At 43.7% G+C, this 27,913-nt stretch overlaps 2 long non-coding RNA genes across 3 annotated transcripts in view; one reads left to right on the top strand and one right to left on the bottom strand.

Annotated features, from left to right (window-relative positions):
* Positions 1 to 13,998, bottom strand: part of LOC124293309 — a 44,966-nt gene extending 30,968 nt beyond the window's left edge. Inside the window, exons 1-2 of the long non-coding RNA XR_006903232.1 lie at positions 13,852 to 13,998; positions 8,599 to 8,637 (exon numbers count right to left, since the gene is read on the bottom strand). This is a non-coding gene — a long non-coding RNA (uncharacterized LOC124293309). The remainder of the gene's footprint in view (positions 1 to 8,598; positions 8,638 to 13,851) is intronic.
* A 947-nt stretch (positions 13,999 to 14,945) lies between these two features.
* On the top strand, positions 14,946 to 19,340 carry LOC107224288. 2 transcript variants are annotated; one of them, XR_006904955.1, is made up of 7 exons: positions 14,946 to 15,517; positions 15,670 to 15,885; positions 16,081 to 16,455; positions 16,888 to 17,086; positions 17,304 to 18,178; positions 18,393 to 18,716; positions 19,098 to 19,340. It is a non-coding gene; the product is annotated as an uncharacterized LOC107224288 (long non-coding RNA). The 2 variants fall into 2 exon arrangements; XR_006904956.1 differs by having other exon boundaries at positions 16,888 to 17,242.
* Positions 19,341 to 27,913: the final 8,573 nt, after the last annotated feature.

Below are 27,913 nucleotides of genomic sequence, written 5' to 3'. Positions count from 1 at the left end.
TGTCGGATATCCATGACTTGGGTGAAAATCGTCGACTTAAAATTTTTCCCCAAATTTTTTCTTCCTTTCTTTCTCCCTCCCTTCTTCCTCGATTTCAGCCTCTTAGTTCAAACGGAGAACAAAATTGTTAGCCTCGACACTTTCTGGCCCGGTATCGATAGCAATTTTTTCAACCACATTCATCCGCCTATATATATATATATATATATATATATACGTGTATATATATATATACACGTTTGACCAGAAACGCCAAAATGAAACAGGGTTACGAAATATCGGAGATCGCGGCCGCAGATGCGATCAAAGTATTCCCCGTCCCACCGAATGGCTGTATCGTGTATATGTTTGAGCGGCGAAAATTTTGTTGGAAAATCTTTTGGCTCGCCTAGCTGCTCGATGAAGTACCTATATCTGCGGAGTAATGTACACGAGTATACTCAACCAGCAGCTGGGGCAGAGCCAAGGAACATCAGTTATGCGCAACTCGTTTTCAGCCAAGAGGCTTTGGAGGTTCATGTTTCTTTTTCTTTGCATTTTTCATTTATTTTTAGTTCCTCGTGTTTTTTTTTTTCTTCCCCTCACTCCTTCCCCTCCCCCTGTCTCTCTCTTAGCTACTCTCTAGATTTCTTTCCTACTTTTTTACCAGAAATAGACGAGTTTCGCAAACTTTTTCGCAACCAAGGTTTCCTACCAGGTATTCCAGCAGCTTCAACCCATGATCCTCAGCCTGAATTCGTAACGCTATGGGTGAACTTTTTAATTCAAAACGAATGACTCCTTTTCCGGCGGCATTCCGCGTTACCTGCGGTATCATTTGCACGGTGTTTTTCAAAATTGATACGGTACGATTTTTATCGAGGGATCGACCCCGTCCATTGACTTTTGGATACGCGAAGCAGTCGGGTAAAAGAAACGATTATCAACGGTGTGCTGACAGCCGATTAGTTTATCGTTCTTACCCGTTGTCCTATAGTCGTAAATATGATGCTGCAGAGTTGAAGTGAGTCTAATTTATGCGCATCGTCCTCTTACACACCGTCGTATCGTATCTTTCCGTTTGAACCGAGACAGGCCACGATACACAGGTTCCTCCTCCTCCTCCTCCTCCTCCTCCTCCTCCGTCTTCTTCTTCTTCTTCTCTTTATTATCGCGTGAGTCGTTCCGATATCTTCGAGTATACCCACATCTTTTATCGACGTTCTGTACTGCGGCTTGGCGTGTGACAAGAAAACTTATTCCTAAAAAAGGAGGAAGAGAAAAAAGAGAGAGGACAACCATACTTGAGAGGCTGCCAGCCACTTCTTCCCAACACTCGTTTAACCTAATCAGCAGAAATTTTTTTCAACAATATTCATCATCATCATAATCTCTGAGAAAATTGTCAACCTCTTCCGAACCCAACGGTTATCCGCAGCACACGAGTTTCGATTCCGTGTGTTTTGAGCAGAGTATAAATTTGATGCTTGCCTCGTGGCGTCGCCGAGTGTGGAAGGACGTTGTTTTTGAGAGTACTCTTAGGTACCCAAGGTATAAATACATCTCCTTACTCTCTCTCTCTCCGCTTCTCCCCCACGTCCCCAGTTAAAATAAACGAGAAATACGTTTTTGGTGAGAGAGGAGAGTGGCCGGTGGATGGATGGCAGTGCCCGGGCATTGGTGTACACGCAAAGTCCGTGGCCATACTAGACGATGCGATGTTTGCCGACGGCAAGTGAGCGGCGAGAGTTGGCTGTACGGTTGATTCGATGAGAACAGAGCCATTCACGAGGCCGGTCTGTCGATGGCGCCATCTCTGGTACGTGGCCAAAGCTCTTGGATGTAAAGTCCATGCCACATGATGTTGGACGCGTTAAGTACGCCCACTCCACATCTCCGTCGTCGGACCCCGACACGGTCCTATCAACAATTATTATTACACCTCACGCAAGCTTTACGACGTCCTTGCTCCGCTTTTTGACCACGCATTTACTTAGTGCCGGCCAAGCCAATCGACCAACATTATACGCACCATCGTATTTTTGTTTTATTTCATTCTCTCGCCATTACCGCGTTAGCTTTTTATGCGAGAAATAGTTTCAAGGCAACATCGCGGTCTTCGCGGTTCACACTTGCTCACTTATGCAATCAAACTTCCGTCAACATTCAGCAACATTGGTTTTAAAACTCGGTTTCTTCGCTTTCGCTCAAGTCCTGATGACAGAATTAATTTTCCAGTGGCTTGTACGGTATGGATATAAATTTTGAACATCTCTCTGTCCGGTACAGGCAAAATTCAGTTTTTAAATATCACTAAGTCAAATAGTTTCATACAGCCGTCGTCATTTTTCGTCACCAGGTATTGCAGCCGAGATTCGACATCTCAAATTATTTAACAGAAAAGACGAATAGATACAAAACTCTAGAGAAAAACCAAAATGTCAAATTTTTCAACTTGTAAATACATCTGATACGACAGAAGTTCGTCTTTGGTAATCAAATTTATTCACCTATACTCACACACGTCACACAAGCACGAGACGTTAACCTTCCTCTCAGTCTTCATTATTCATCGTCAATTCAATCAGCATATCGATTCGCGTTGCAATTAATCCTGATCTTTGAACGTAGAATAAATTTATACTAACTGGTTAAAAAAGAAGAACCATACACGGTATCGCAGGTCGATTTATCTCAACGAAATACGACCGAGCACAAAAAAAAAAAAAAAACTAAAAATCGCAATACACGTACATGATATGTTATTTACAAAATTCTCGTCCGACAAAAATCGACGTGACTCGTAAAATCAACGCGTCACTGGAGCGGAGTAAAATATTTTCACGGTCAGGGTATCGAGCCGCAGAAATATTCCTTGGTCAGTTCGTACAGTCCAAGATAAAAAGGAACGTTCGGGTCCGTTTCGGCGGTCCGAACATTACGGAGTGTATCTACTTGCCCGAGTACATAGGATCTGTTGTGTACGAAACGAAGGAACGCCTATATATCCCACGATACGGATAAATGGCCAGGTAGTGGAGGAGTCGCCTAAAGCAGAGGCTAGAAGTCCGCTGCGGTCCCTCAGGTAGAACCTCGCCACCTGCATGGGCGAAGGTATCCGTGCCCTTTTGCCTCTGTGTCTGTGAACGAGAGAGCCCCGGCATCGTGTAACGTTTCCTTTGGGTCGATACGCCGAAACGACCCCCAATGGACAACCCCTACCTCTCGAGTCTCGGCTCGGCTCCGACGTTGGTGGGTGGAGGGGTTGGGCAAAGACGACTCGTCCTCTCCCTCACCCCCTGGACCACCCACGACTGCCCTCGATCCCGACCCCCGCCACCGCCCCCGCCCTCCGGCAACTCGGAGCGAGTAAATCGAGTTGAACCTTTACTCAGAGATGGCGCCACCGAATCCTCGCATCTTCAACCACGACCAATCAATAGAATTCCTCCGCTGCTTTTTATTTTTCATCTGCCGCACCGTATCTCCTCCATCTTTTACCCACCACGATTAGGCAACCTAAGCTTAGGTGCTTTTATTTATTATTTGTACAATCAGATTTTATGTGCCATAATATACACACACATGGGAATTAGACGTAATGTAAGGGGATAGCTACTGAAAGAAAAAAAAATACTCTCACTATCGTTGACGATTTATTTCTGCTGTTGAATCACCGGGCGGTGCATCGAATTGCTCGTGGAATCCGGTACATCGATGCCTGTTTTTAATTGTTCTGAAAATTTAAAGGACTTTCGAAATTCTTCGTATACCGAAAAGAATATTTTTCTTCTTCATATAATTTCTCGGCATATTTTCCTCGCGTGTATTATATCCTCTTATTCATCTTCGGTAGTGTGAGGTTTCGAATTGTATGTGGGAAAGAAGACCTCGGATACACGTAGGGTTAACGACCCGGGAATGATCGCTCCTGTATCGGAGCTTCTTCGTATCGTTACGAAGTGTATATTTCCATTAGACCGGAAGAGCCTTGCTCTTACCTTTGGTGATTCGTGAAGTATGGGGGAGGGGAGAGAAGTGCATGCGCCAGCACGGTAGCTCCCAAGTACGGAGAATTTTTAAACGTGTGTAATAAAATATGCGTGACATCACAGTAGTGACAATCGTTGAACGATCTCTTTTTTATGATCTAAATCGAGACGTAAAGAAACGATTGCACTCTTCGCTATTTCTCGTCAACTATAGTATCGAATTGATCAATTAATTATGTCGAGTAATTCTATCCCGTATAATAACGCGTAATGCAGACACGCATTTTCCATTACTCACAACGTGCAGCGTACAAGTAGCCACTCCGAGTAACTTGAGTGTATACATATAACGAGGAATATAAAGTTCGGTCTGTTTAATTCGAGTACCTCTTCACTGGCGCGCACTAAATCACATGAGATTAGGAATAAACCATAATTTCTTAAAACGCAACTTTCCTGTATCTACTTGAAAAATTCTTAAAATATCATCACCATAAAAGCTACGTGTGCACAAGTACCGATCTCGTTACTCTCGGGTGAAAGAAGCATCGAGTAATTAGCGTGAGAAAAATTGCATGTTAAAATCAAAGATTAACCACAATCGTCACAATACGTACGATATTATGTGAGCATATTTTAATCGCGGAAAAATCAATGAGGAATTTTTTTTCCACTCAGACTACGGCTAATGATAAACTACTCTATACACTATCGATATAGTTTCAGCTGAGTGCCCGAAGGAGAAAAAAAAGAACAAAAAACTCGACATTATCCGTATAACCGGTACCGAGTTACCAATAACCGTATAAAATACGCGGAAGATAGTGATCGATACTTATCACAAGTCTCGGCTAAAGAGAAGAAATAGTAAATTGGGGTGGCGGAGCCAGGCATGCATAACGACGAGATAAAATAAGCCGATTACAGAAGAAACAAAGAGCGCCGACGAGCAGTCTTCCTGATTAGCATACCTACGCCTTAGGTAATACTTAAAATACACGTAAACGTCGGTAATGCGAATAACCGTCGATGTGCACAGGTATATGTATACCTTTACACACCAACGCACACTGTACAACGTACATGTATTCGCGACGAAGCCACGACTCGAGGAAATTGCCAGAGCTTCGAGCTAGCCGAAGATGTTCAACCAGTTAATCGTGCCTCGCTATTATACCCGATCCGCCTGTTTCTCTTCCAGGCAAACGAACACTAGAACCTACGTATATATACGTAAAGAAAATAAATCGTTGGATGTACAGAGTCACGGAATTAAAGAGACCACGCTGAAGCAAGAAAAAGGAGAAGATCTGCGCGAAATTTGCTGAAAGACGCTGAGATACGCCCAATAAAAAACCGCAGGAAACTCGTCGACTAATTCCGCGTCGAGGAAAATTAACCAATATATATATATACGCGATACTGGTTACACGAGGGAAGGAAAGAAACCGTGACGTTTGAAAGGGTTCGTTCCAAGGTACGAGTGATTGGGGGATGATGTGCGCGTCTCTTCTCACCCCCGACAAAATCAGTGGCGCGCGACGATCCGTCGAAACAAGATTTTGTCTCGTTGTACGGATTTCGCGTAAGTTGCAAAGAGATACGATATTTTTCTTTGCATCCGTCTCTATCCGGTGCACCGTACGTATACCAACCTCTGTTTCGGCCGTCCGATCTTTCGGAGAGTCTGTGCAGGATACGGGGAAACGGGGCGAAGTAAGGGATGAAGAAAAAAAAAATGAGAACCCAGAATCGCGAGGGCCAATCGGAGCCCAGCTTTTCTCCGACGCGGTCGATCAATGCGGAGCTCTCTGTACCGACATGCACCGCATACGGAAGTTCCGACCCAACCCAACCCAACCCAACCATCGTGATCCACGAGTCGCACCCGACGGAAGAAGAACGCGCGCCTGTCTTTTACCGACTCCATCAAGTCTCACGCTTTTTAATTGAGCTTGGATCTTTTTAAAATTGTCCAAGTCTCATCTACACTGAGTAAAATTTCATTTGTTAGAGTAACTAGAAAAATTCAGTAAAACAGATATCGTTAAAAACACTGTTCGAACATTGTTGGAATTGCGAAAAACGAGGTACACCGCAATCATTTTCCGCTATTGTCGATCCTTTTTTGGTAATTGCAACGCAAAATCAGTTTGTGAGGTTTAATCTACATTTTTAGTTAAACAAGGCTTTAACGTCAATTTATCATTGCACGAGCATTAAATTTTCGCAAGAGTTACAAGAAAATATAGTAACCGTGATCGTAATGAGAAAGAACAGTAACGGATACTAGACTTTCTGGTAACAACTAGAAAACTAATTTTCATTCTCCACCTAGAACTATATTTTTCGGTTGTGGTAAAACTGAATATAGTTAAGGAACGAGCGGTAACCGAAACTAAAAATTTCTCTGAGTGTAGTTCCGTCGTTGAAACATTTTTGTGCATCTATACCCAAGTTGTAACTAAACAATCGACGCAAATTTCGATCCAATGAGACGACTGAAAATCACGAGAAAAATCTAAAAATTTTCTACAATCCTGCGATCCAATTGCAGCTAACGATTGATCATGGATAAAATGATATTTCTTTAATTTCAATTCTTCGTGCATGGATAATAAACTGATATCGATACTTTCGGGCAAAAAGCCCAAGTCGGATCGCACGTAGGCGAGTCGAGAGGTTCGAGAGTAATGGATTTTCATTAAGGTTAAATTAATCCTACAGGCAGGTAACCATCAAGGTCGAATTTCGGGCGGAGAGTGGCACGTTTTATAAAGGGCGGGTTATATAGAGGCCGAGAGGGCCTGAGGGGTTGGGAATTACCGGTAGGTATAAGATGTCTCTGGAGTTTCATTCTTCATTTTGTGAACTCCATCGAGAAGAGTGGCTCCTTCCATTCGGGCTTCCGAAGGGTTCTTCGCTTCCCTTTGATTGTCCCTTAGGTCGGGTGGGCCGAACCCCAAGACACGAACCGTGAGAGTCGGGGTTGGGTTTCAGCCGAGCTTTCGGTATGCCTTTACGGATACAGAGAACGATTCGTCGTCCGCACGTCGCGTCGAGCCGATCACGATAATCGGATTAATTAATCCGAAAGGAGAATATCGCCCGTAAGTCGCGTCTCCTCCTCGTCGGGCTCATCTCCATTTTCCTTTCGTCTGTACTCTTCCTTAATTCGCCCCTTCGTCTTCTTACCTTCGAGTACGGTATAAAAGCGTCCACGAACCAGAGTGCGAAGAAGCGATGTTCAAAATTTACTCCCGCCGCGTTCCCGTTTCAGCCTCGAAAGAGAGCGAGAGAATAGCGAGCGTTAAAAGCAAATTAAATTAAGATACGGATCTGTGTCGGTCGTCTCTTCCAGACGTTTTAGAGCAGAGGCAGTGTTTCTCCGCTCATCCCCCGTATCTTTCCTCACCCCTCCCTTCCCCTACTATTCATCCTCTCTTCCGTCCAATTACTCCGCGCGTACACTCGAACCTCTCTCTTTCGTTGTTTCGACCCTGTACCAAAGTCCCCGACGATTTTGGCGGCGGCCACCTTACATGCGAAGGGTATAAATCCACCTGCCGGAAACCCTCAGCACGAACCACCCCAAAACTATGGGAAATATCATGGCGTACCGCGGTTAAGGCGTCGAAAAATCAAGACTGAGACGAACTCTTTCCTCCTCAATTGGTAGCTCCAATTTACCACAACTTCCAATCGTCGAACGGGAGAAGTCAGTTCCACTTAATTACAATCGCGTAGTATAAAATATTCGTCCCGCGGTATTTTGAATCTCTTAAAAACGAAGTGAATCGTAAGGAAAAACATTTTCCTCCGGCACGATTATAGTCACAACGAATAGATGTTGTATGGATTTTCGCCGTCAATATGTTATACGGTGACGTCCGGTGTACGGGTTCATCTCGGAGTCCCGTAAAAATTTTGCAGCTTCGGAAACTTGTTAGCAGTTTGAAAGAAGGGGATACGGTACGTACACACCGATGTATCGATGTACACACGGAAAGTTAAAAGCGTCGGAAGTTTTACGCGTATCGGATGAAACTCGACTGTAGTATAGGTACATACATATATACCCACCCTACAGTTTGCAGTTTGAAGTTTTCACTCAATTTCTTTAGCAGCCCTTGCCCCCCTCCCCCAGCTTCTTTGTCCTACTTTCATAAACTTTGATGTCCATTTGTCATACGTGTGTGTCTGCTTGTCAGTTTCTGTCGTGCGATTGGCGAGAAATGAAGGTAGGCAGGAAGATGATTCGCAGAAGAATTTTGTCACGGCGTTAAGTTACCGTGGGAATTGGTAAAGCTTCATTCGCAATACATCGACTGCATGTAATATTTTTGATTGGTACAATTAGACCGCGGCCTAGACTTCTGGCAATTAATAAGACTAGAGATAGACGGTTTTAATTACATCGACGCCAAGAGCGTACCAATTAACGCTCAAATTTTCACACACTACTAGGGCCAAGTAATTTCGGCAAATTTCGGCCCAATATAGAAGGTACCATCGGCTCCTCCGGAGCGCAGAAAATCTCGAGACGAATACGAATGGTAGACAAAAGTGAGGCGAAACAGTGGAGGAATTGAAGTAATTGAAGTAGCTGTAAGGAATTGTCACTCACCCAAGGAGCGACGGGCCGCCGTTGCGCCTTCTTCCGCATCTGTAATACAAGAAGATAAATTAAAACAGGTAAAACAATCTGCGGTGTGTGGTACATAAGAAAAGTATAACGATAAATGAACAGCAAAGAAACGAGGTACATCAAAGGGGCCAAGATTCGATAAAGACTCTGAAAAAGGCTGAAGGAGAAGCTTCGCTCGGTTGTTCTCAGCACAGCCGATAAGGCTTATCGGCTCTTGGCCGCCTCGAGCAATGAAACTGCCGTGCTGAATAAAAGGAGACCGTGACTGCAGAGGGATAAATTATGATTTTATGAAATACGGAACGAATTCATGGTGCGCGTGACGGATTCGAAGCATGAGCGACGCTGCACGGTCATTTTCTCTCTCTCTCTCTCTCTCTCTCTCTCTCTCTTTCTCTCTTAACGGAGATTGGATGATTGGCGGAACTTTTAATCGCAAAATCTACTCGCTTCACACGCATACGCAAGAACGTGAATTAACAGTTAGACACTGCATAACGGGTGGACAAAATTGTACCCCTTGTTCGGCTCTGATACGAGCCGCCAACTGTAAGCCATTCCAGCTCCTCGTTGAGGCCCATTAATTTTCTCATTACCTGGAGAGATAATCGCTCGACGCAAAAGTAACACTCAAGACTTCCCTCGCCTTTTCTTGACGATTTTACCAGTGAAAATCCAACGAAAACCGGATTGCACTGATCAGGAGAACGTCGACAAATGCAAAAGGATCGTACAGTTTCCCGAAGCGCTACACGTTACGTATTTAGAATCGTGAATCATGGTCGTAGAGTCGATAAAAACATTTTCAAACGATTAGTTATTCCTCAAGTTTCTTGTTTATAATGTAACTAATGTAAATCACGCGTTAAGTGATGGACCAATTCAGATTCGTTTAATTAGAAAACGATCTGATTAAGTCAACCCAGAAAAAGTCGTCCCCGTTTCCAGCTGTGGAAGGTGAAGAAACTTGACGGGGTAACCGGGTGACCTAACCGCGCTGGCGAAATATCAGCAGGTTGATGCAACGCATTGGTTACAGAAAAATTTCGCTGCGATACATGCGGAGATAGTTCCGATGGGTACAATATGTGGCATCGGCACCGAGTGAAGAGGTATTATGGGTACAGAGGTATACGAATGCCGGATATATACGAGCAAGGCAAGCAGGATTTTATGCGGTTCTTTGCCTAGGGCAGTGGATACACACGATACCTCATAGGTACATATCGGTATGTGTATGTATGTACACAACGGTGAGCATACAGATCCATGTGCGTATATTGGTGGCGGAAGAGCGCCCGAACGTATTTACCGGAACGATTTGATTTTCGCGATTTGCAATCTAACCCGACTATTTCCATCCCTCGAATTTAGCCGAGGGTCGAGCTCGGAATTTTGGATGAACGGAAGGATGGATGGATGCGTGTAGGTTGTAGATCAGCGGCGAGAGGCCTCGAACGACTTTTTCACCGGATTAGGGATATTCCGTGATTTTCATCTATTCGATTTTCATCCAAGGCAAATGACTTCGGACTGGCTCGACGCATACTCGGGTTTGATGGTGTAAGTATAGGTAGTCTTCACTCGCGATCCCGTTTCCCGTTAGAAAAACTCAAGAGGGAATCTCTGGAAAACGGTTCACGACACTTTACCGAACGGTATCAGTTACGGCTAGTTTTTTCAACACTCTACGCTTTCGAGCATCCTGACGATTTATCCACAAAGCAACGGTAACACGGTACGAAAAACTTTACGGCGGATTTAAATCCGTCGCATTTTCAAAAACTGAAAATAATTTGCGCAGTGAAAAGTACTTGGCATCCTTTAGTTACTGATATGAAATATACTGATAAGGGAAGAAAAATTCACGACATCGTATTGCTGCTAAGAGTTCTAGGAAAATCAAAACTGACATTGGGTTTCCCGAGCTGCGACGCGGCGTAAAAATACCAGCGTATAACCGAGGAAAATACACACGGTTTACACAAGCGGTCTGCAGCTCGACGCCCTGTTTTCCTTATTTTCCAGGCGCCGCCCAGTTCCAATCGGTTCTACCTGCTGCACCAGCCTTAAAAATCTGGTCGTCGATACTACACTGAGAGAAATTTTTAGTTCCGGTTACCACTCGATCCTAAACTATTTTCATTTTTTATTTTTCATTTTTAGTTACTGCAACAAATTAAATTTTTCTCAGTGTACATGCGTACAAATAGACGAATCACGTTACCCGGAAAGTGTGAATAAGTAAAAGTTTTCACATATTTCGCACGAATACTAGTAAGAAAAATATTTGTAAGTATAAGAAAATTCCTGAGTTGAAATTGTGCAGTGTACAGGATCGAAGAGGCAGAGAGAAAGTCTCGGATGGCGTGTCGCGCTTCTATTTCGCAACTTATTGCACAAATATAATGCCTCCCTGTATCTTTATTCCAATGTGTAATAATTTCGCAATTTGCAGACACACTAATTGCAGCCCGTTGAATTGCCTAAGTGTGCACAAATTCACCTCGATGGACAAAAATTAATAGAGATTTTTCTCTGTAAGCATGATTTTACGTTCAATAACTTGTCATCGTGCATTCTCTGCACAATATATGTACACCTTTATACCTCTTCGATTACTGTCAAGGTCCGGTTATCAACGTATCGATTTATTCCAAAAATATCGTGGCATATATTCAAATAATACCAAGATTTACGTCCAGGTTACGTGGCTCTGCGATGTCTAGAACCTTGATAGGATCGGTTAAGCGCACATATGTAGGTAAATAAAGATAATATTACACACGCACGGTTTGAACTTCTTCCCGCGGCTTTCTGCGGACAGCAAAAATATGCAGTTTCGATTCACGATCTGTCGTCGGTAAACAACACGATATACGTGGCGAATGCATAAATGTGTAAATGACGAGGTAGATCAAAGATCCCGCAAAGATCGGTTACTCTAAAATAGCGAAAGGCCAACATCGCCTGTTGAGGTTTATTACGCTGAGCGATATTAAACACATTCGTAGAAAATAATCCGTTGTACGCAACAGACGATGATGCGGGTGTAAAACACGAATGACGAAACGTACCTGAAATTACACTCGACATAACCTTCAGACAGCATTGCGATTGCTTTGGTAAGAATTGATGACCACGGAGGCGATAATTATATCGATAATTATGGTCAATCATTCGAGAGGAAGCGAAGAAGAAGAGACTAAAAAAAATATGGAACAATTTTCTTCCCCGGAAGATAACGAACATCGTTCGAGTTCCTTAGGCTGGATAAAGGGCGAGGGGGAAGGGAAAATTTGTACAAGAAAATGGAGGGAAAGATAGAGACGCGTGTCTGGTCCACGATGTGGTTTTATGTGGACACCGGCACCGACCCAGCAGCTGGCTGTGCGTCTCTCGCAGACGATGGGAAGAAGCGTATTATACGTGTATGGCAATGCCGCGTAAGACGGGTGTTGTCTGCCGAGATGAAATCACATCCCGTGAGATGAACGGCCTACCTAGGATCAAATCCCGACCTCCTGGAGCCGTGACTCTAACCCAGTCTCGGTGAGATGGGAGAGCCGTTCTCGCTCTGCGGCCGTGTCATCCCCTGCAGTATCACCTTCATTACACACCTTATGGCGCCACCGCAAGCCTCCTCGTACACTCCCCCAAGTATAGAAAATGGAATAGACCCTACCTACACGTGTTTCATCTCGGGCAAAGAACGATCCCCCAATCCGGTCGTATATACCGCGAAAAAATGAAATAAAACCAAAGACACGAGAGAGCTTGCAGTGGTGCAGCATCGATGGTAAAACGTCTCTCTGATTCGATCCACGCTCAAAATACGACGAAAGAGAAGAATCCTCAGAGCGAACGATATATTCTCGAAATTAAGTTCCTTGATTTTCAACACGCCCCGGAAGCTTGCCTTCGAGAAGCTCTTTGTACCTCTTCGTGGGAGAGCCGTAAAATCCAACCTCTGCTCGATTTTCGTGTATGTGGAATCTGGCACACATCAAAGTAACGCGAAACTACCGATAATTCAGATATCGAAATTCCATCGAAATTACACGGCACTCGGTGAATTGTGCAAAGATGGATGAAATATTCCTATTGTGAAATGCGAAAAAACTGCAGACATACAGCGCTTGTATCAAACGTGTATGGCAATTTATTCTCGAGCAGATAAATAAGGGTCCGCGGTCTCATGTTCGTCGTTATTCGTATGGGCGGTACCGAAACGAATATACCCACCCGCATTCGGTATTTCTCTTTATCCGTACCCCGTTCTCATTCTTCGTAAGGTATATGTAGCGAAGCTTCGGCCGTGGTTTCTGTCTTTACACTGATCACTCTCGACCTCTCTATCGGACGAGTAGAGGTTCCTTTATTCGCCTTTTAGCTTACCGCAGTGGCTCCTAAGTATATAATAAGACTTGAAAACGTATCCTCAGCTACTTTTACGAGCAAATCCTACGGGCTGAGCAGCTGGTTGATAAAGAGAAACAGGGGGAAAAAAAAAATTATCGATCGTTGATTTTGAGGTATACGAGTAGAAAAAATAAAAACAAAAAACAAAAAAAAACAGAGTTTCAAATTTACAATTCAATGTGAGATGGGAAATTGAACGAATGGAAAATAGTCCCTTCGATTTCCCAAGAATATTGCGATACCTATATAGAGCCAAACGGGTTTCCAACACTTGGTCGAAATGTAAGATCCGCAGCTGCGCGAACAATTTCGGAAAAATACCTTCGGAGAGAACCGAGCGGCATAACCAACCCCGTTCGAAAAGGTGCAGTTGACCGTTCGGAAAAAGGATCAGCGTCGAAAATGGAGCAAAAAATCGTCAGAGGCGTAGAACCGCATCGTCAGAGGTCCGTAAGCCACAATGCGTCCGGTAGCATCCCTTTCTTTTTTTCTTTTTTTTTTTTTATGCCCATAAACCATCGGGCAAGTCTCGATGCGTGTACCGTTAGGTCACGAAGGACTGGACACGACTGAGTCGACTGACCAGTCTAATTGTCGAAAGGCTCTAACTGGGACAAAAGAGAGCAAGGTAGAGAGATGGAAAAAAAAGGTGAAAATATATATGCCGCCAGCACGCACCTCCAGAGCCGAGCTCAAGAGAGAAGAAGATAAGATTCCAGGCAAAGATAGGAGATGTATATATATATATATATATATGGTCGGTGTAATAGTATAATACAACAGTTCGGAGCTGATCTTCGTTCGACTTACCCCTGCAGAGGTGAGACGATTTATAAGGTCTGGGAATCCGGGAAAATAGACGATTCCCGGTATAGTCGAGAGCGGACGGAAGTTCAGAACTAACTGCGAGAACTCAGGGTCGAGTTGGAGTTCTTATATGCAGTTATGGTGGCAGGTAAACTAATCGAGTAACGTGTGTGCCTAAGTCTTATTGGTAACGCATACGCCGTTTACAAACTCGTATAGGTTCTTATCGTACAAAGAGGAGAGAGAGAAAGAGAGAGAGAGAGAGAGAGAGAGAGTTACCCTACAACCGCTTTGTTTCCTTGGCCTGTTCTTATTTTCATTTCCTCTTCCCCCTATTCCCTTGCCTTCTTACCTCCCAAGAAACGTCCGACTCGATAAACCGTTTGCAAGTAAACCGTGGAAAGTATCCATTGTGAGCAGAGATTGAATTAAAATAAACAATCGAATGAGGGGCCGCCGATATCTGACCGGGATAATTAATCCATGCCCCCTTATTGGTCCCCGCTCGTTACGTTACTCCGATCGCGATCCGGAGCCAGGCAGTCGCAAGTATGAACATCGTGTTCGAAGGGAGTTGGAAACGAATTAGGGTATTGATAAAACTTTTTCACCTTATCTAATCTGTCGTAGAAAAATGTTATACGCGAAGGTATAAGTATACACAGCGATTCTCTGAGATGAGAGAAAGTTTCGCGCAAATACAGGGAAAAACAAAAACAGCAGAAACATCATCGGGACTTTATGCGACGGGGAATGAATTCTTATTATTATTTTATTTTCTTCCATTTTTCCATGATTGTTTTCACGGACAGGCGAAAACTCCGATAGTCTGAGACCGAAGCCTGTAGCCAAGGCACCGATATCGAACCGATAACGGGATCGGGTGGACCATGGAATGACACGCGGTGTGTAAGTCCAATATCGATTGCTGATCGGCGCGAAGGCTAGTGCTAATACCTGTAAAACCACCTCGAGCGGCACGAGCGATGATTGAAAAGTAATTTCTTGCCGCATCGAAAAGGCAATTTAATTAGATTCGACTTACACCGCGGCAAGAGCTGCGCACCGTAAACCTAGTTTCAGATTTTTCTCGCACTGCGTAGTGACCGTTATTGCACCGCACGTTATTCGTTCGTTTCTTCGATTCCCCGTTCGGGTTTATACCAATGACCCATTGACCTAAGTCGAATATTGGCCCGACGCGACGGTGCGCAATGTCGTCCAAAAGGGTTGTAACACCGGCGCTGATTAACTGTCGCCGTTTACTTTGCGGCTCGAAGTGGATTCGATCACCTGCCGACAAAAATAAGCTCACGTTGATCGATGGAGAGGAGTGACTTTTTATTGCCACTTCTTTTTAATCCTCTTCCTCCGATGAAGCGATAAATCAACAACGAATAAAACCCGTCCGCATTCGTCGTCGCGGACAGCTGACTGGGAGGATCAACTGACCTACGCCAACCAGCGACCGTATCTACTTCATTTTTCCTCTCTAAATCTCAAAATTTTTCAACGATCACTGTTTCATCGCAGAGCTGAAAGTGGTTTGAAATATACGTCGTCAGATGTGAATAACGAGAAATCCGACGGTTTAAGTGTCGAATAGTAGTTTCGATGAAATTCTATGCCCCAGATTACGATGAACCTACACATTTAATAACAAATCGCGGTAATTATGATTAAATTAAAGTGGAATCGTTTGTTTGGTAAAAAAATAAAAAGCGATGACATCAGAATGTGGATAACACACTTTTCTGCATATATTAATACGTCGAAACTTGTATTGTCGTAGAACTTGTATTTGAATAAAACTGATTACAGATCTCTGATAGAAGAAACGAGAGTGTCCGTGCAGGACTAAAAGACAAACAGAAGCAGCCTGGCAACCAATCGAGTCGGGAAGGGAGAAAAGTGGGCGGAGAGTGAGGGAGAGACCCGAAAACGTGTCGAGCTAATCTTGGACCAGTGTGTACGAAGGAAAACACAGAGTGCATGAGATCAGCGGTTCCAATACGCCGGACTAACAGCTAAGACTCGGTACTTCGATAACACCTTGGTTCTAAAATTCACCGATCATTACCGCGAAGCAACAAAAATGGAAAAACTTGTAACGCTGACATAATTCATATACACGATGCGAAGGAATCTGTATTCCGAAAAGTTAGCGAATACATAGAAATACGTAATTAATGTTGTTCCAGGCTAATGTTCCGCTGCTCGTAATTATCGCAGGTGATAACGGAAGCCGTGGAGAAATTCTGTGCCGAGTCCATTCGGAGGCAGAATATAACAAGTACGTTCATTCCGCGGAGAGAATGCTGGTTGACGATGGCTATTCGTCTCCGCAAACCTCCACCTCATCCTCCACGTTTCACCGATGCGTAATGCCGGCGCAGGTTTCCGGCTCCTGGACGTTACGCCGTCGAGCCACGCTTGCAACGTATCCTCATCTGCACCGTATCAGCTCGGCAGCTTTTGTCCCTCGGGAAATACGGAGTGATATGATATTGGCGGAGGAGGAAGAGGAGGATGTTGCCTGCACGTTGGTTCGCCCGTATAAATTGTACCTCTGCAGTCAGTATACTGCGCAACGCGACTTGGGTACATGTACGTCGTACACCTTTTCATCCACCTAGGTACCATCGTAGGGTGAAATGTACCAACCAGCGTGGATTTCCGTAACGTTTGCCGCGACACGAGGAACGTTGAAGCTCAATTTTTTATCACTATGCTTCTGCACCTGTGCTCGGTGAAGAAAAGATGCGTCTATCGACACACGCATGAATTCTTCATCCATTTTCTCCGTCTTCTTTTTCTCTCTTTTTTTTTCTTCTTCCTCTTGAAAACCTTACGGAGAACTGGAATTTTTTCAGCCTCACAGGCTCAATGCATAAAGCATGACGTAAGAGCGAGTGAACCTAAATTTCTTTTTTTTTTTTCCTTCATACTCCTTCACCGTTTTTGCAAAAGTAGGCCTAGGCAAACCGAATATATATGAGGGGTGCAGATGCGTACGTATAGCTGAAACAAATTTCGCAGACAAGTCGTGGTCGTTTTCGGCACGGAAAGGAGGGTGGATCCGGGCAGGATGGAGACGAGTAAAAACGGCGTGCACACATCGCGCCAGGATATACAGTGTGGACGTATCTCGTCTCGGTTAAGACCGAGACCCTGGCGCCGAGCGAAGGCCGCGACAAAAAAGATAGGAAGACGCCGTTCAGCCTCTACTTTGTAAGAGGTAAGCGCACTTGGTTGCATATCTGGACTCCGAAAAATACCGAGGAAACTTGTCCTCTCCTTCCCGCGGGAATTTTCCATGATACGCGTTTAGGACTATCCTGGATCCACGATAACCAAGCGGTGGAAAAATCTCACGGACAGTACGTCCGGGCAGGTAAACGACCGAATCGTTAGTGGAACACACAACGATACGTAGGCTGATCCCCTCGGCGCAGCACCTTCGTGTGCTACCTTTCCTTTTAGGTCTTCAGACCCGGCGAGACGTGACCGAAGGAAGGAAGGAAGGAAGGAAGGAAGGAAGGAAGGAAGGAAGGAAGAACGTAAGGAACGGGGCCGAGGGACCGAATAGAAGGGCTCGAAGGTGGTGGTTTCTGGTCTTTCGTTGCTCGGGGAGGATATCGGAGTCAGCAGGGTTTTCGTGACGCCATTTTATCCATACGTGATCTCTACCAAATACGAAAATTTCTACGTGACTACTGACGCGAGGGTGAATCCAGGGTGAATCCGGGATGGGTGGGTACCTACGCCGAGGCAACCGTGTAGGTACTACCCATTTACCTTATTTTCTACTCCTACGTAAGGAGTTCTCGCGCAAGAAGCATGCGGACATGAAGACGATGGTATCTGCGCCAAGGACACCGAAATGTGGCTGGTGGTGCGCCTCAAGGTGGGACTCATATAAAGTTCGAGTCACGCGTCGCGTTGCCTACCAACTGCTTTTCAACTCAACTCAATCGATAGTACAGATGCAGCTGCCGCTTGATGCACCGCGGCTACGCTTTGTTCCTTTCTCTATTTTTCACAGTTTCTTTTACTCCCTTGTAACTATTTTCCATTTTTTTTGATACGTGAAAATCATGCCGAGAGGAAATCGAGGCGGGACCGTAAGAACTTCGACTCTGAATATCGTCGCAACGGCGCTTCGGCAGCATTTTGAATGTCGGGAACGAGACTGAGGATATAATTATTACCGCGCTAATAGCACCGGCCGAATGTTACGCCCGGGTTACAGCCTTGACTGCCGTAAAAACACTAACCGTCGTAATTTCAGTAGCCGCACTTAAATACGTGCTAAAGCTACCGCAGTTAGGTATGTACATATATTTATACAATACAGTAGTTGATTTCATTCGGATAACTAATTTAATGTGATAGAAAAAAAAGAATAAAAATTTACGTTACTCTAAAAACCTACTCGACTAAATTGTGACATAAATTGGTTCCAAGATGTAGAAAAAAAAAAGAGTAAATTTGTCGTCGAGAATATCGTTAGAGCGAGATTGACAATGAGACATTCTTTATAGACTTCGAAGGAAACGCGTTGCGGTGTCTGAAAACTAATGAATGGGCGTCCGGTTTCAAAGAGGCAAATAACGTATTAACGCAGTGCGGTTTGTAGAATGCCGCGGACAAATTTTTCCATTTTTTTTCCGTTCGTTCTTCATTAGTTTTGGGAAAAAGAAACAAATTAGTCGTCAACACGGAGCGGAAACCAACAAATAATACGATGTCACCGTCGCTCGTCGAAGCAACAGCCGATTTGTGAGTCCGAACTCAGCCTTTTCCTGACGCGTAGCACAAGCTAGAGCTTCAAGCTGGGAATAAGTTATGGGATTTTCTTTCGCACGGTAGGTGTACAAAGTTCACGCATCGTGCTTTTTTCCACGAGGTTTCAAATTAATGCATCGAACTTTCCCGAGCTGTAAGACGACGGTTCGTAAAATCTGGCAAGAATTCAACCGTTTAAACTTCGTTACGCTCTGAAATTAGAATAACTCACCATATTTCTCGCTGAGAGGATTAGTAGCAAACAGAGAGAAAGAGAGACAGAGAGAGAGAAAAAACAAAACAAGCCAAAAGAATCGATAAATATATCGCATCTCGTACATTAACAGGGAATAAAATCTTTACGCACGTGTATAACAGCTGCCGTAAACTAATCGACAACGCTGCACGAGCTGCAACTACAGGTACACAAATTAATCTTTTTCTATCCACATTTTTTACAGATCCAGAATATTTTGTGAGAAACGAAAAATCTTCCAGAGATGTTCGAACACCTGACAACGAAAGCAGCATGTTTGAAAATACCAGACTGTTAAATGGTATTAAACATTTGTAATACGAAATAAATCATCATCTATCTCTGATCAAAATCCATATTTTTGAATCCTTGGTACCGAGCACTTGTCGCCCAAGAATAATCGGTAGTGAAAATCATGCGAGAGATGGATAAATTTTTTAGTAGTTAATACACGATGGTATAAAATTGTTGGAGTGTAATTAAAATGGTGTAAATTGTTAAACAACGAATAAAACGTGTAGTTATAGCACCTGGCAAAATCTGACAATTAAAACGTCGTATGTAGGAAGGACGAGCAAAGTGGTAGATAAGCGTTTTCGTGCCCAACAATTAGCGCATGACAGACAACCGGCAGTAAACCAATGATCGTGTTTTACGACCCGCTATATATCACCGACGTGCGGGGCAGCCGCAAATCGGCCAATCGCTGACATCGGTCTGATCCTGGTTACAAACCATCGTACAGCTACAGCCGATGCGGTACGTCCTGAAACTTATCGTCCAAGGATCTGCCGCGTGGTGTTCTTAACTCTATCGTAAAAATAATGCCTGCCTAATTCTGATGATCCGCAGATCGGAGCTTTCAATCATCTCGATTGACTGGCGTATTCGTTGAAATTCTGTCGAGAATTGGAAACCCTATCGGAATAACTTTACCGTTTTTTCGTTGACTTTTTTCGCGACATTCGAAACGAGTAACGAACCCGGTTCACCCGCTCTTTTTATATATATATATATATATGTATACCAAGTCTGCAGTTTAGAGTTTGTTTGGGGCGGTAATGGCCTCCGGCGTTTAGATTAGCCCCGGCGGCCAATGGTGTTTGACACCTGACACTCTTTCTTTCTCTCTAGGTATCGGACAAAAAACCTCCCAAAGCCCTGCCCAACGACAGTCATGGCCACCGCTGGCTAGCCGGCTGGCTATGGCTCCGAGAGGAAATCGGACAACGAACCCCCCTGGGTCCTGTAACGCCCCCCTCCCCCCTCCCGGCCCCATCGACGAACTCCCGTGCTAAGCCATGGTGCGGGAGCCATTTCGATCCCTGCCTCACAATTTCATATACCGGTTCAGACGTCGGGAAAAAAAAAGGGGAAAGAAAGAAAGAGAGGAGGCGAGAAAAAGGTTGGATCGAAAGGAAGAAGACGTAAAAAGGAGAAAGGAATTCTATCCGTGATGAAAATTTAAATATCTTAATCAACGCGTCGTCTCTGATAGATGAGCGGACGTAGCTACGTCTTCGAAGATTCACTTCTGAAATCAATCCTTCAATCTTCGTCTTTCAAAATTGAATCACTGATTATCTATTTACCTTCACTTGTTTCACAGAATCAATTATTATTCGTCACAGTACGAATTGTTCACTTTATAATAAATACGATAGAAATTAATGAACGGATAATATATATTCTGTGGTCTATCATATTATGCTCCGTGTATTGAAGTCAATTTGTTTTAAATTGGGGAATGAGAAGAAAAAAAAAAAAAAAAACGGCTTAATTGGTCAAGGTCTTGTAACAGTGCGAAATAACGTATGATAAATATATAATTACATTTTACACTATTATTATACGCTTATTTTTCTTCTCCACGTGTTATGTTCTTCAATTTAAAACGTGACTCGAGCCTTCTGGTGTATAATATTCGTTGAATCGTGCTCCCCTCGAAAATAACGCGGTCTCGCAAACAATGTACTTGATTTTTATGCCAATTTTAGCACGACCCAGATCCTTATTATTTCGCAATTCCGCACGCTTCAATTCTGGCGTTGGACGGAATTGTTGGAAATAGTAATCGTCGACTCATTATGGCATAATAAAAAATACTTCTAGGCCTAAAAATTTTTTACCTAAAAATACCTCCCCTTCCCCCTCCCAAGAAACAAAATAAAAAAAAAAAAACAATGTTACAGTCAGCGAGTAAAGATATTCCGAGTGTCGAGATTAGCGTTCAACTGTAATTATAGCGCAGGTCAAGTTTGTCAGGAAATAATGTTTCCAGACTACGAGCTACACGATAAAAAAATGTACTATTTATCGGAAAGACGCAAGCCGCCGTTATAACCAATAGAGACACCGCCTTCCGGTTGATCGCTACGCGACAGGACTGCAAAAGCAAAGGACCCGAGGCTGCAGCCGGAGATAAGATAAAAATGAATAAATACATGTCGGTATGTATAACTGAGTAGAAAATCCACTCACGGAGGAGACGAAAGGAAAGCGCCGGTAAGTCTTACGACGAAAGGTGGGCGCGTATAGGCGAGTACCCGGCGTCGTGACATCCATGAAACATTTTCAGGGCGAAATGTATCGGGAGCAGAAATCGTGCAGGTTTTAGTGATAACGTACACCCGGAGAACGGTGCGGAAGGTCTGTGTAAGTCGCCATTTTAGGAGCAACAGCGGAGGTGATGCGCCCTCGTCTTCTTCCCCAAGGCGCAATGTCGTTCCAGGCGTTCCCGACCGTTTGGAAATCAGGAACAGTTCCGCGTATCGAGATCCTCCCTACGCGAGAAGAAAGCCTTCGAGGCGATGCCAAGTATATACGGTAAATTCCTGCCGACATCGGAGGCTCTGCATTGCAACGCAAAAATGCAAATGCAATTGAAATTAATGGCAAAAACACACGAATCCATTTTTGCGTTCGTGATCCGTGGACTTGGATACTTGAAGATATCTACCCTTACGTCAAATTCGAGTATAGCATCCCCTTGATAAACGTGGAGGAGCCTCAAGCTAAAGTCGAAAGGAAAGGGAAAGGAGACGGAATGTTCTAGACTCCAGACTCTGTACTTGGGGACCTGAGTACACATCGGCGCAAACATGACTCGGAGTAATACCCGTTCCCATACCATTCCAACCTCCCCCTGTTCCCCCTAGAAAATAATAAAACTCAGTGATATTTATGGAATTGGAAGAGCACGGAGGACGACCGCGTCGCGACGCCTCCTCATATATACCCGGGAGCCGGTGCTCAGGTTCGAAAACTTTGTGGCCACATTGTGATCTGTAATAATATAAATTCCCACTCTACCGCAGAAAATTCATTCCCAACTCGCGGCGGAAGCTTTCCGTCTCCCTCAAATCTAGTCTCTCTCTCTCTCTCTTTCTCTCTCTTACCTTATTTAATCAATTTCACCGTAACGTATATTTCCATTTAGACTTTTGCGTTACGGTTAGAACGTCTTCGATTCATCTGTATCAGCGAAAATTCACAGCAGTCATACAATCGTAACAATTTTCTAGAATCAATGCAAGCTCAAAGCTCTTCGGTCCAAGCTTAATCTGCCAGTAGATTACCGAGTCATCGAATTTTATTTATTCATTCAATTCGGACCAAAAAGTCCAGGTTGTTTTTTTTGCATCAAATGGAACCAAGAAGCTCATCCGTTGCGGTAAAATGTTACTGCATTTCTGGGCATACAAACGCGTTAAGCTTTTACACGTTATACAACAGAATTAATTCGTTGCCTGCAAAGATGCCGCGTTGTACAAAAAGTGATTAGAAACTGCTCACAGTGTGAAGCTGACTGCCGATGCGAGTAATTCGACTTGGTTACTCAGGTTTTTCTCTTCAGGAGTTTCCTCTTCCTCGCGTCCTGTTTTTCTCTTCCAGTATTTTGCGATTCGATTGTTGGAACAAGCTCTTTTCAACGCATCCCGGAGTTACGGATAAGTATATAATCACTGAATTTTTACGGGCGGTACAATTGCACACACTAGTTGCGGAGAGTAAGGCCGTAAGGTGGGGTCGTCTTCGTATTAGATACGTGGAAAAAAATGTAATTCCTACGAGAAACAGCCCCCGGTTCAATCATTATCGCAGCGGCATCTGTATGCCGGTCATGGAAATAGGTAGTGTCGAAGGTATGGCCGGTTGACTGGTCCATTCTGCTAACGGTAACGGCAGCCCTCGGGGTTTGAGTCTCTGCTAAACCTGAAAATGACTCAGGCGTGGCTGCTGAGCCTTTCTAAGGCCGGAGCATGCGTGTAAAGGCCCCCTTTTTCTCCCCAGCAAGTTTCGGTTATTCTCCATCGCGTTTCGTCGCCTGCGGAGTCGGACCGACGCACACCGACGTACTATGATTCGATGTTGTAACAGACCGTTTCTGGCATTCCGCGAACGCTGTAATTTATGATTAATCGTTGCACGTATATCTCGTTTTTTCCTTCCAGCGTGAGTTGATTTTCGTTATTTATCGCTGCAGAGTTTATTGAATTAAAAGCAAAGGTCGCCGAATAATTATTTCACATCCAAATATATACCAACGACTGTGTAAATAAAAAAGGCGATAATTCTTATCAACTTAATGCTAGCTGCTTCTGGTCCAACTTTCCACGACTGTAACAAACCGACTTATCTAGCCGTTCCGTAGGCCGATAAATGTCTAATGAATCCAAGGAAAATCGGCATTTATCACAGGGCTAACCCGCGGTCCGTCACCGAGCAATAAGGCGCGTGGTCGACAGCGTCCTTTCCAAGGGGGTCGTTTCTTGCAGAAGCTATTCAAAGACTCCTCCGCAGCCTCGTCGGTAAGTTCCACTTCCACGAACAGGGAACCGAGGCTGCTAGCATTATTACCGACATACCGATCGATTTTCCATTTCCTACTCTCCAGGACCAGGGACTAGGGAACCCACCCCGTCTGACCGGAATCGTAGTACCACCAGGGCCGAAACGAGCCGAGGGCGCAGAGAGGATCTCGGTTCGGAAATGAGAAAGAGCGACTTCCAGGACTTCGCAACAAGCTAGAGCTTAACGAACTCTAAGCTCATCAGACTCGATGATCGGGCACTTCAGTCATCCGGAGCATCGCACAGGGTAGAATTCGAATACGGAGGTGCAATTCGACGTGCCCGGTTACTCGGCTGGCCGACCACCTTGCTTTTCCTCGTATCTCACGTGAGAGACAAGTGGAAAGGATGCAGGCGGACGACTTGCAAGCGAAGCAAGAAGAATCCTGCACCTGGGTGGTCGAACGTTTAACGCAGAGTATACAAGATGGGTTGGATAATTACCTTGGATCAACGTTGAGCGAGCGTTCACCTCGAGCTGAATATAAGAAGACGGGCACCTTTGCACAACAGGATCGGTATTCGGTGTCGATATTCTCGCGGACTGATCTAACCTCGCGAATAATTTGATAAATTGAAACAACGAAACTCGATGAAGATCCTTGCGATCTCGCGTCGGAACGGAGTATGGCACCCTTGCTGTCCGCCGAGAGTCGATACGACGTACTGCTACATAGTTGAAATTAGAGACAGCATCAACGAGCCGAATATGCACCACGTCGGTTAACAAGCCGCCACACCTCTCCTCTTCCTCCCCCTCTACCGTTGTGACAGACACTCCGTCTCGGCAACATAATTTATATAAATTGTATGCAAGATTGTCGTCGGACTCGTGCAGCCAATGGTGAGACATCGTAAAGTCGGGGCTCCGTAATGATGCCAGAGGACGAGTAAAGCGGTCGCCGCTTATGGCCGCTATATGACTTCGCTACTGTAGGGGTATTACGTTGCATACGTATAAACAACCCGAGGAATTTTTTACAGTCGCAAATTGCCGGGATTACGCTAACGGTGTTTCGATTTTTAAGCCACGCGCTTGTTTTAAACATAGTCATGACGAAGCACTTCTTTGATCCATCGATTTACCGACATGTTGTTTTCTCCGTGATTCTCGTTATTGTTTTTTTACTCTTATTTATTTATTTTTTTAAATAGTTCTTTCAAGATAAGCGTGATTTCGGTATTGTAGCAATACGTTCATTGATTTGCTGCAATTATTTTAATTATAAGTCAGTGAAATATTCAGGATCAATCGCGACTGGTGTTGATACCAAAAAATGAGCTTTATTGGGCATAAATTTGTCCGACGTGTTCAAATTCTTCGCATTAGTTGAACCGAATCCCATAAATTTCATCGGAGAAGGTGAAGGAATTATTCATACGTACCATTGAATTTCAAACCTCTCTACGAACCAGGAGACGAAATACCGATTTTCGACTCACGGCAGCCAAGAACTTTTGTAATGGTACATTTTAATGAAAATTTATCAATTCATAAGCGTTCATTGATAATGAAGAAAAAATTTTTTGGTCAGTTTGAAGAAAGGAATCAAAGGTTGCGATACTCGAGGATGTCAGACCGTGACTTTGGAACGAAAGAGAGGGTAACAAAACGAATTAAAGAAAAGTTTCGAGCAATACCTGTGCTGAGCACCAATCTAAACTCAGGACACTAAAGAAATACGTTTTCATTAACTTGGGTGTCATTAACCTGTCAAGGGTGACTCGAGTTGAATACAAAAGCATTCTTTTTTCTCAGTATCGTCGCTCCTTTCTGGTACAGCGAGACTTGTTTTGACGATAAGTTTAGCCTAACATATTACCGTATTCGTGAACAAGGAAACGCATCAGATCAGGAGGCCATATTGCCTATTAAATTTTCCAAAACATAAAACACTTGTTTATATTCCACCGTTTATCAAGCGAGAATGAGGGTGGAATGATCAGCGTCAAAAGTTACAGATCTGACAAAGTATCACGAAAAAAGGCACTTGACCCAATGACTTCATTTTTCATGTAATAAAACAACTATCCGTTAAACCATCGGAGACCATGCGTATCAAACACGTGGTTCCATAACATATTGACAGGCTGAGTATACGTGAGCGATAGACCCTGAACGAAAACGTTGAGAAAACTCTTTCGTTACGGTTGGTTTACCGAACCCAAAGACACAGCGTTTTCAGTAAAATTCTCAGCCCAGAGACCAACAACCATTTTTTTACTCAAACATTGCACCATTCAACCCGACACCAATTTTTTTCTCCTTTTTATTTCTATCGAAGCATTGTGTCGGACTCTGCAGCGCAGCTCAAGTTTCAGTAGGTATAACGAAAAACCCAAGGAGGGAGAAAAAAAAAAAAACTCAAGGAAAATCGTTCAAAGGCCGGTCGTGGAAATATTTTGAGGATTTACAATGGTCGAAATTCACGCTTCTCACAGGCACGAATTTTTGTTTATCAGTTTTGGCTACCTCAGAGGGTCTCTCGCTGATAAGACGATATCCTCTCCGTGTATCTACACGCGCAAGTAAACAGTTCACCGTACTCAAAGACGATAGGACCACCCTCTCGTCTCTCCAAAGTGTCTGTAGAGAGGCTCCAGATTGTTTTGTGAATTATGTCACGCGTTAACTAGGTAATGGTGGATATAAATTAGCTCGGGTAACAGGGACCATTATGTTAAGATAATATCGCTCTCCTCATCCCGCAATATTCCACACACATATGATGTACATTGCCTATAATTATCTGAATTTTCTTCTGGATATTATATTCCGTATTCCGACTAATTGAATACAGTTTGACTTTGATTATTAAAAATTTTCAATAACGGGTGTGAATCGTGACGTTAAAAAATGTTTCAAAGTATAAATATTAAAGCATAGAAAAAGCGTAAAGCAATGAATATAAAACTGCGAGAAAGCGAGTATCGTTTGCGTGCGGTAAAAAGCTGAGTATCACCTGTTGCTGGCAAAGACAGGGTGGTCGATCGGTAGTAGAGCGTAATATAAACGAGGTGTACGAGACGCGGTCCGGTAGCTCGAAATTATCATCATGTGACAAGGTCAAGTCGTCATATAACAATATTAGAGTATATATAATATAGGAGCGTAAGGCGCTGTCTAAGATCGCGATCAGCGATTGCCGGCTGACCTTTGGCTCTCTGACGGGCCACGCGGTGTTGCAGGCGAGCTTTTATTACCCTGAGAGTATATAAGCTGGTGTTTGAAAACGCGTTTGCGTTGCGTCCGAGTTGCTACAACGTCTGTGTTTCCGTGTATTCAAAGTGGGCAGGTAAGGAAGTTTAAAAGTGACAGCGATTAAGTTCTAAATTCTGGAATGTAATTTCAAACCGTAACCACCAACGAAGCCGCGGATAAATTATTAGACTTAGGTAACATTGAACCTTCCAAGTATGCGGAGAGGTGAGACGTACGTGCGTTTATAAATTAAATCTACACACGCTATAATACAAAAACGTTCTAAAGTAACGCGGTTACGGAGCAATAAACGACAGTTTAGTTAATTATAATTATAATAGGAACAGCTTTTAACCCGACTTTAGTACAATTTAAGCGTGCCGCGGTAATTTTTACGCCGTAAAGATAAATTTCGGTTTAAGGTGAAGAAAAAAAAAAAAAAAAAAAAAAAATGTATATATTGCTCTTGTTTAATGAGCTAACAAAAACAGAAGAACTCAAATTTACTAAAACGTTACAACCGTAAAGCGTTTACCTGTACTATTATAAAGTGCTATAGGTGTGGGAATAATTAAATGTGATGTCGTTTCGGCACCATTTATTTCCTCTCTCGGTTCAGTTCCAGACTCGGCCATGTTTCAAACCGTTTTTGTTAATATCGTGAGGGAAATAGAGATACTTTGTAAGCGCGGTAAAAATAGTCTGAGTGAGAAGAAAAAAAAAAAAGAAAAAAAAAGAAAATAAAAGAAAAGTCAAAAAGTTGTAAATTAGATCGTAAAAAGTAATTCCTCCGACGTTCGCACCCCCGAAAAATCTTCTCTTCTTTGTATCATCATCATACGCACGTATGCCGAATGGCTACTGGAATATTATTCCTCTCCGTGCATATCGTCAAAGGACCCCGCATCGTCTACCGCAACCAGTTACATTGTTTTTTTCCTATCATTTTCCGCTTAGGCCCGAAGC

Source organism: Neodiprion lecontei, chromosome 1, assembly GCF_021901455.1.
Source record: "Neodiprion lecontei isolate iyNeoLeco1 chromosome 1, iyNeoLeco1.1, whole genome shotgun sequence".
In the NCBI taxonomy this organism is placed as follows: Eukaryota; Metazoa; Arthropoda; class Insecta; order Hymenoptera; family Diprionidae; genus Neodiprion; species Neodiprion lecontei.
Note: the sequence above shows the minus strand (reverse complement) of the source record. Positions and strands in the feature narration are given on the sequence as shown.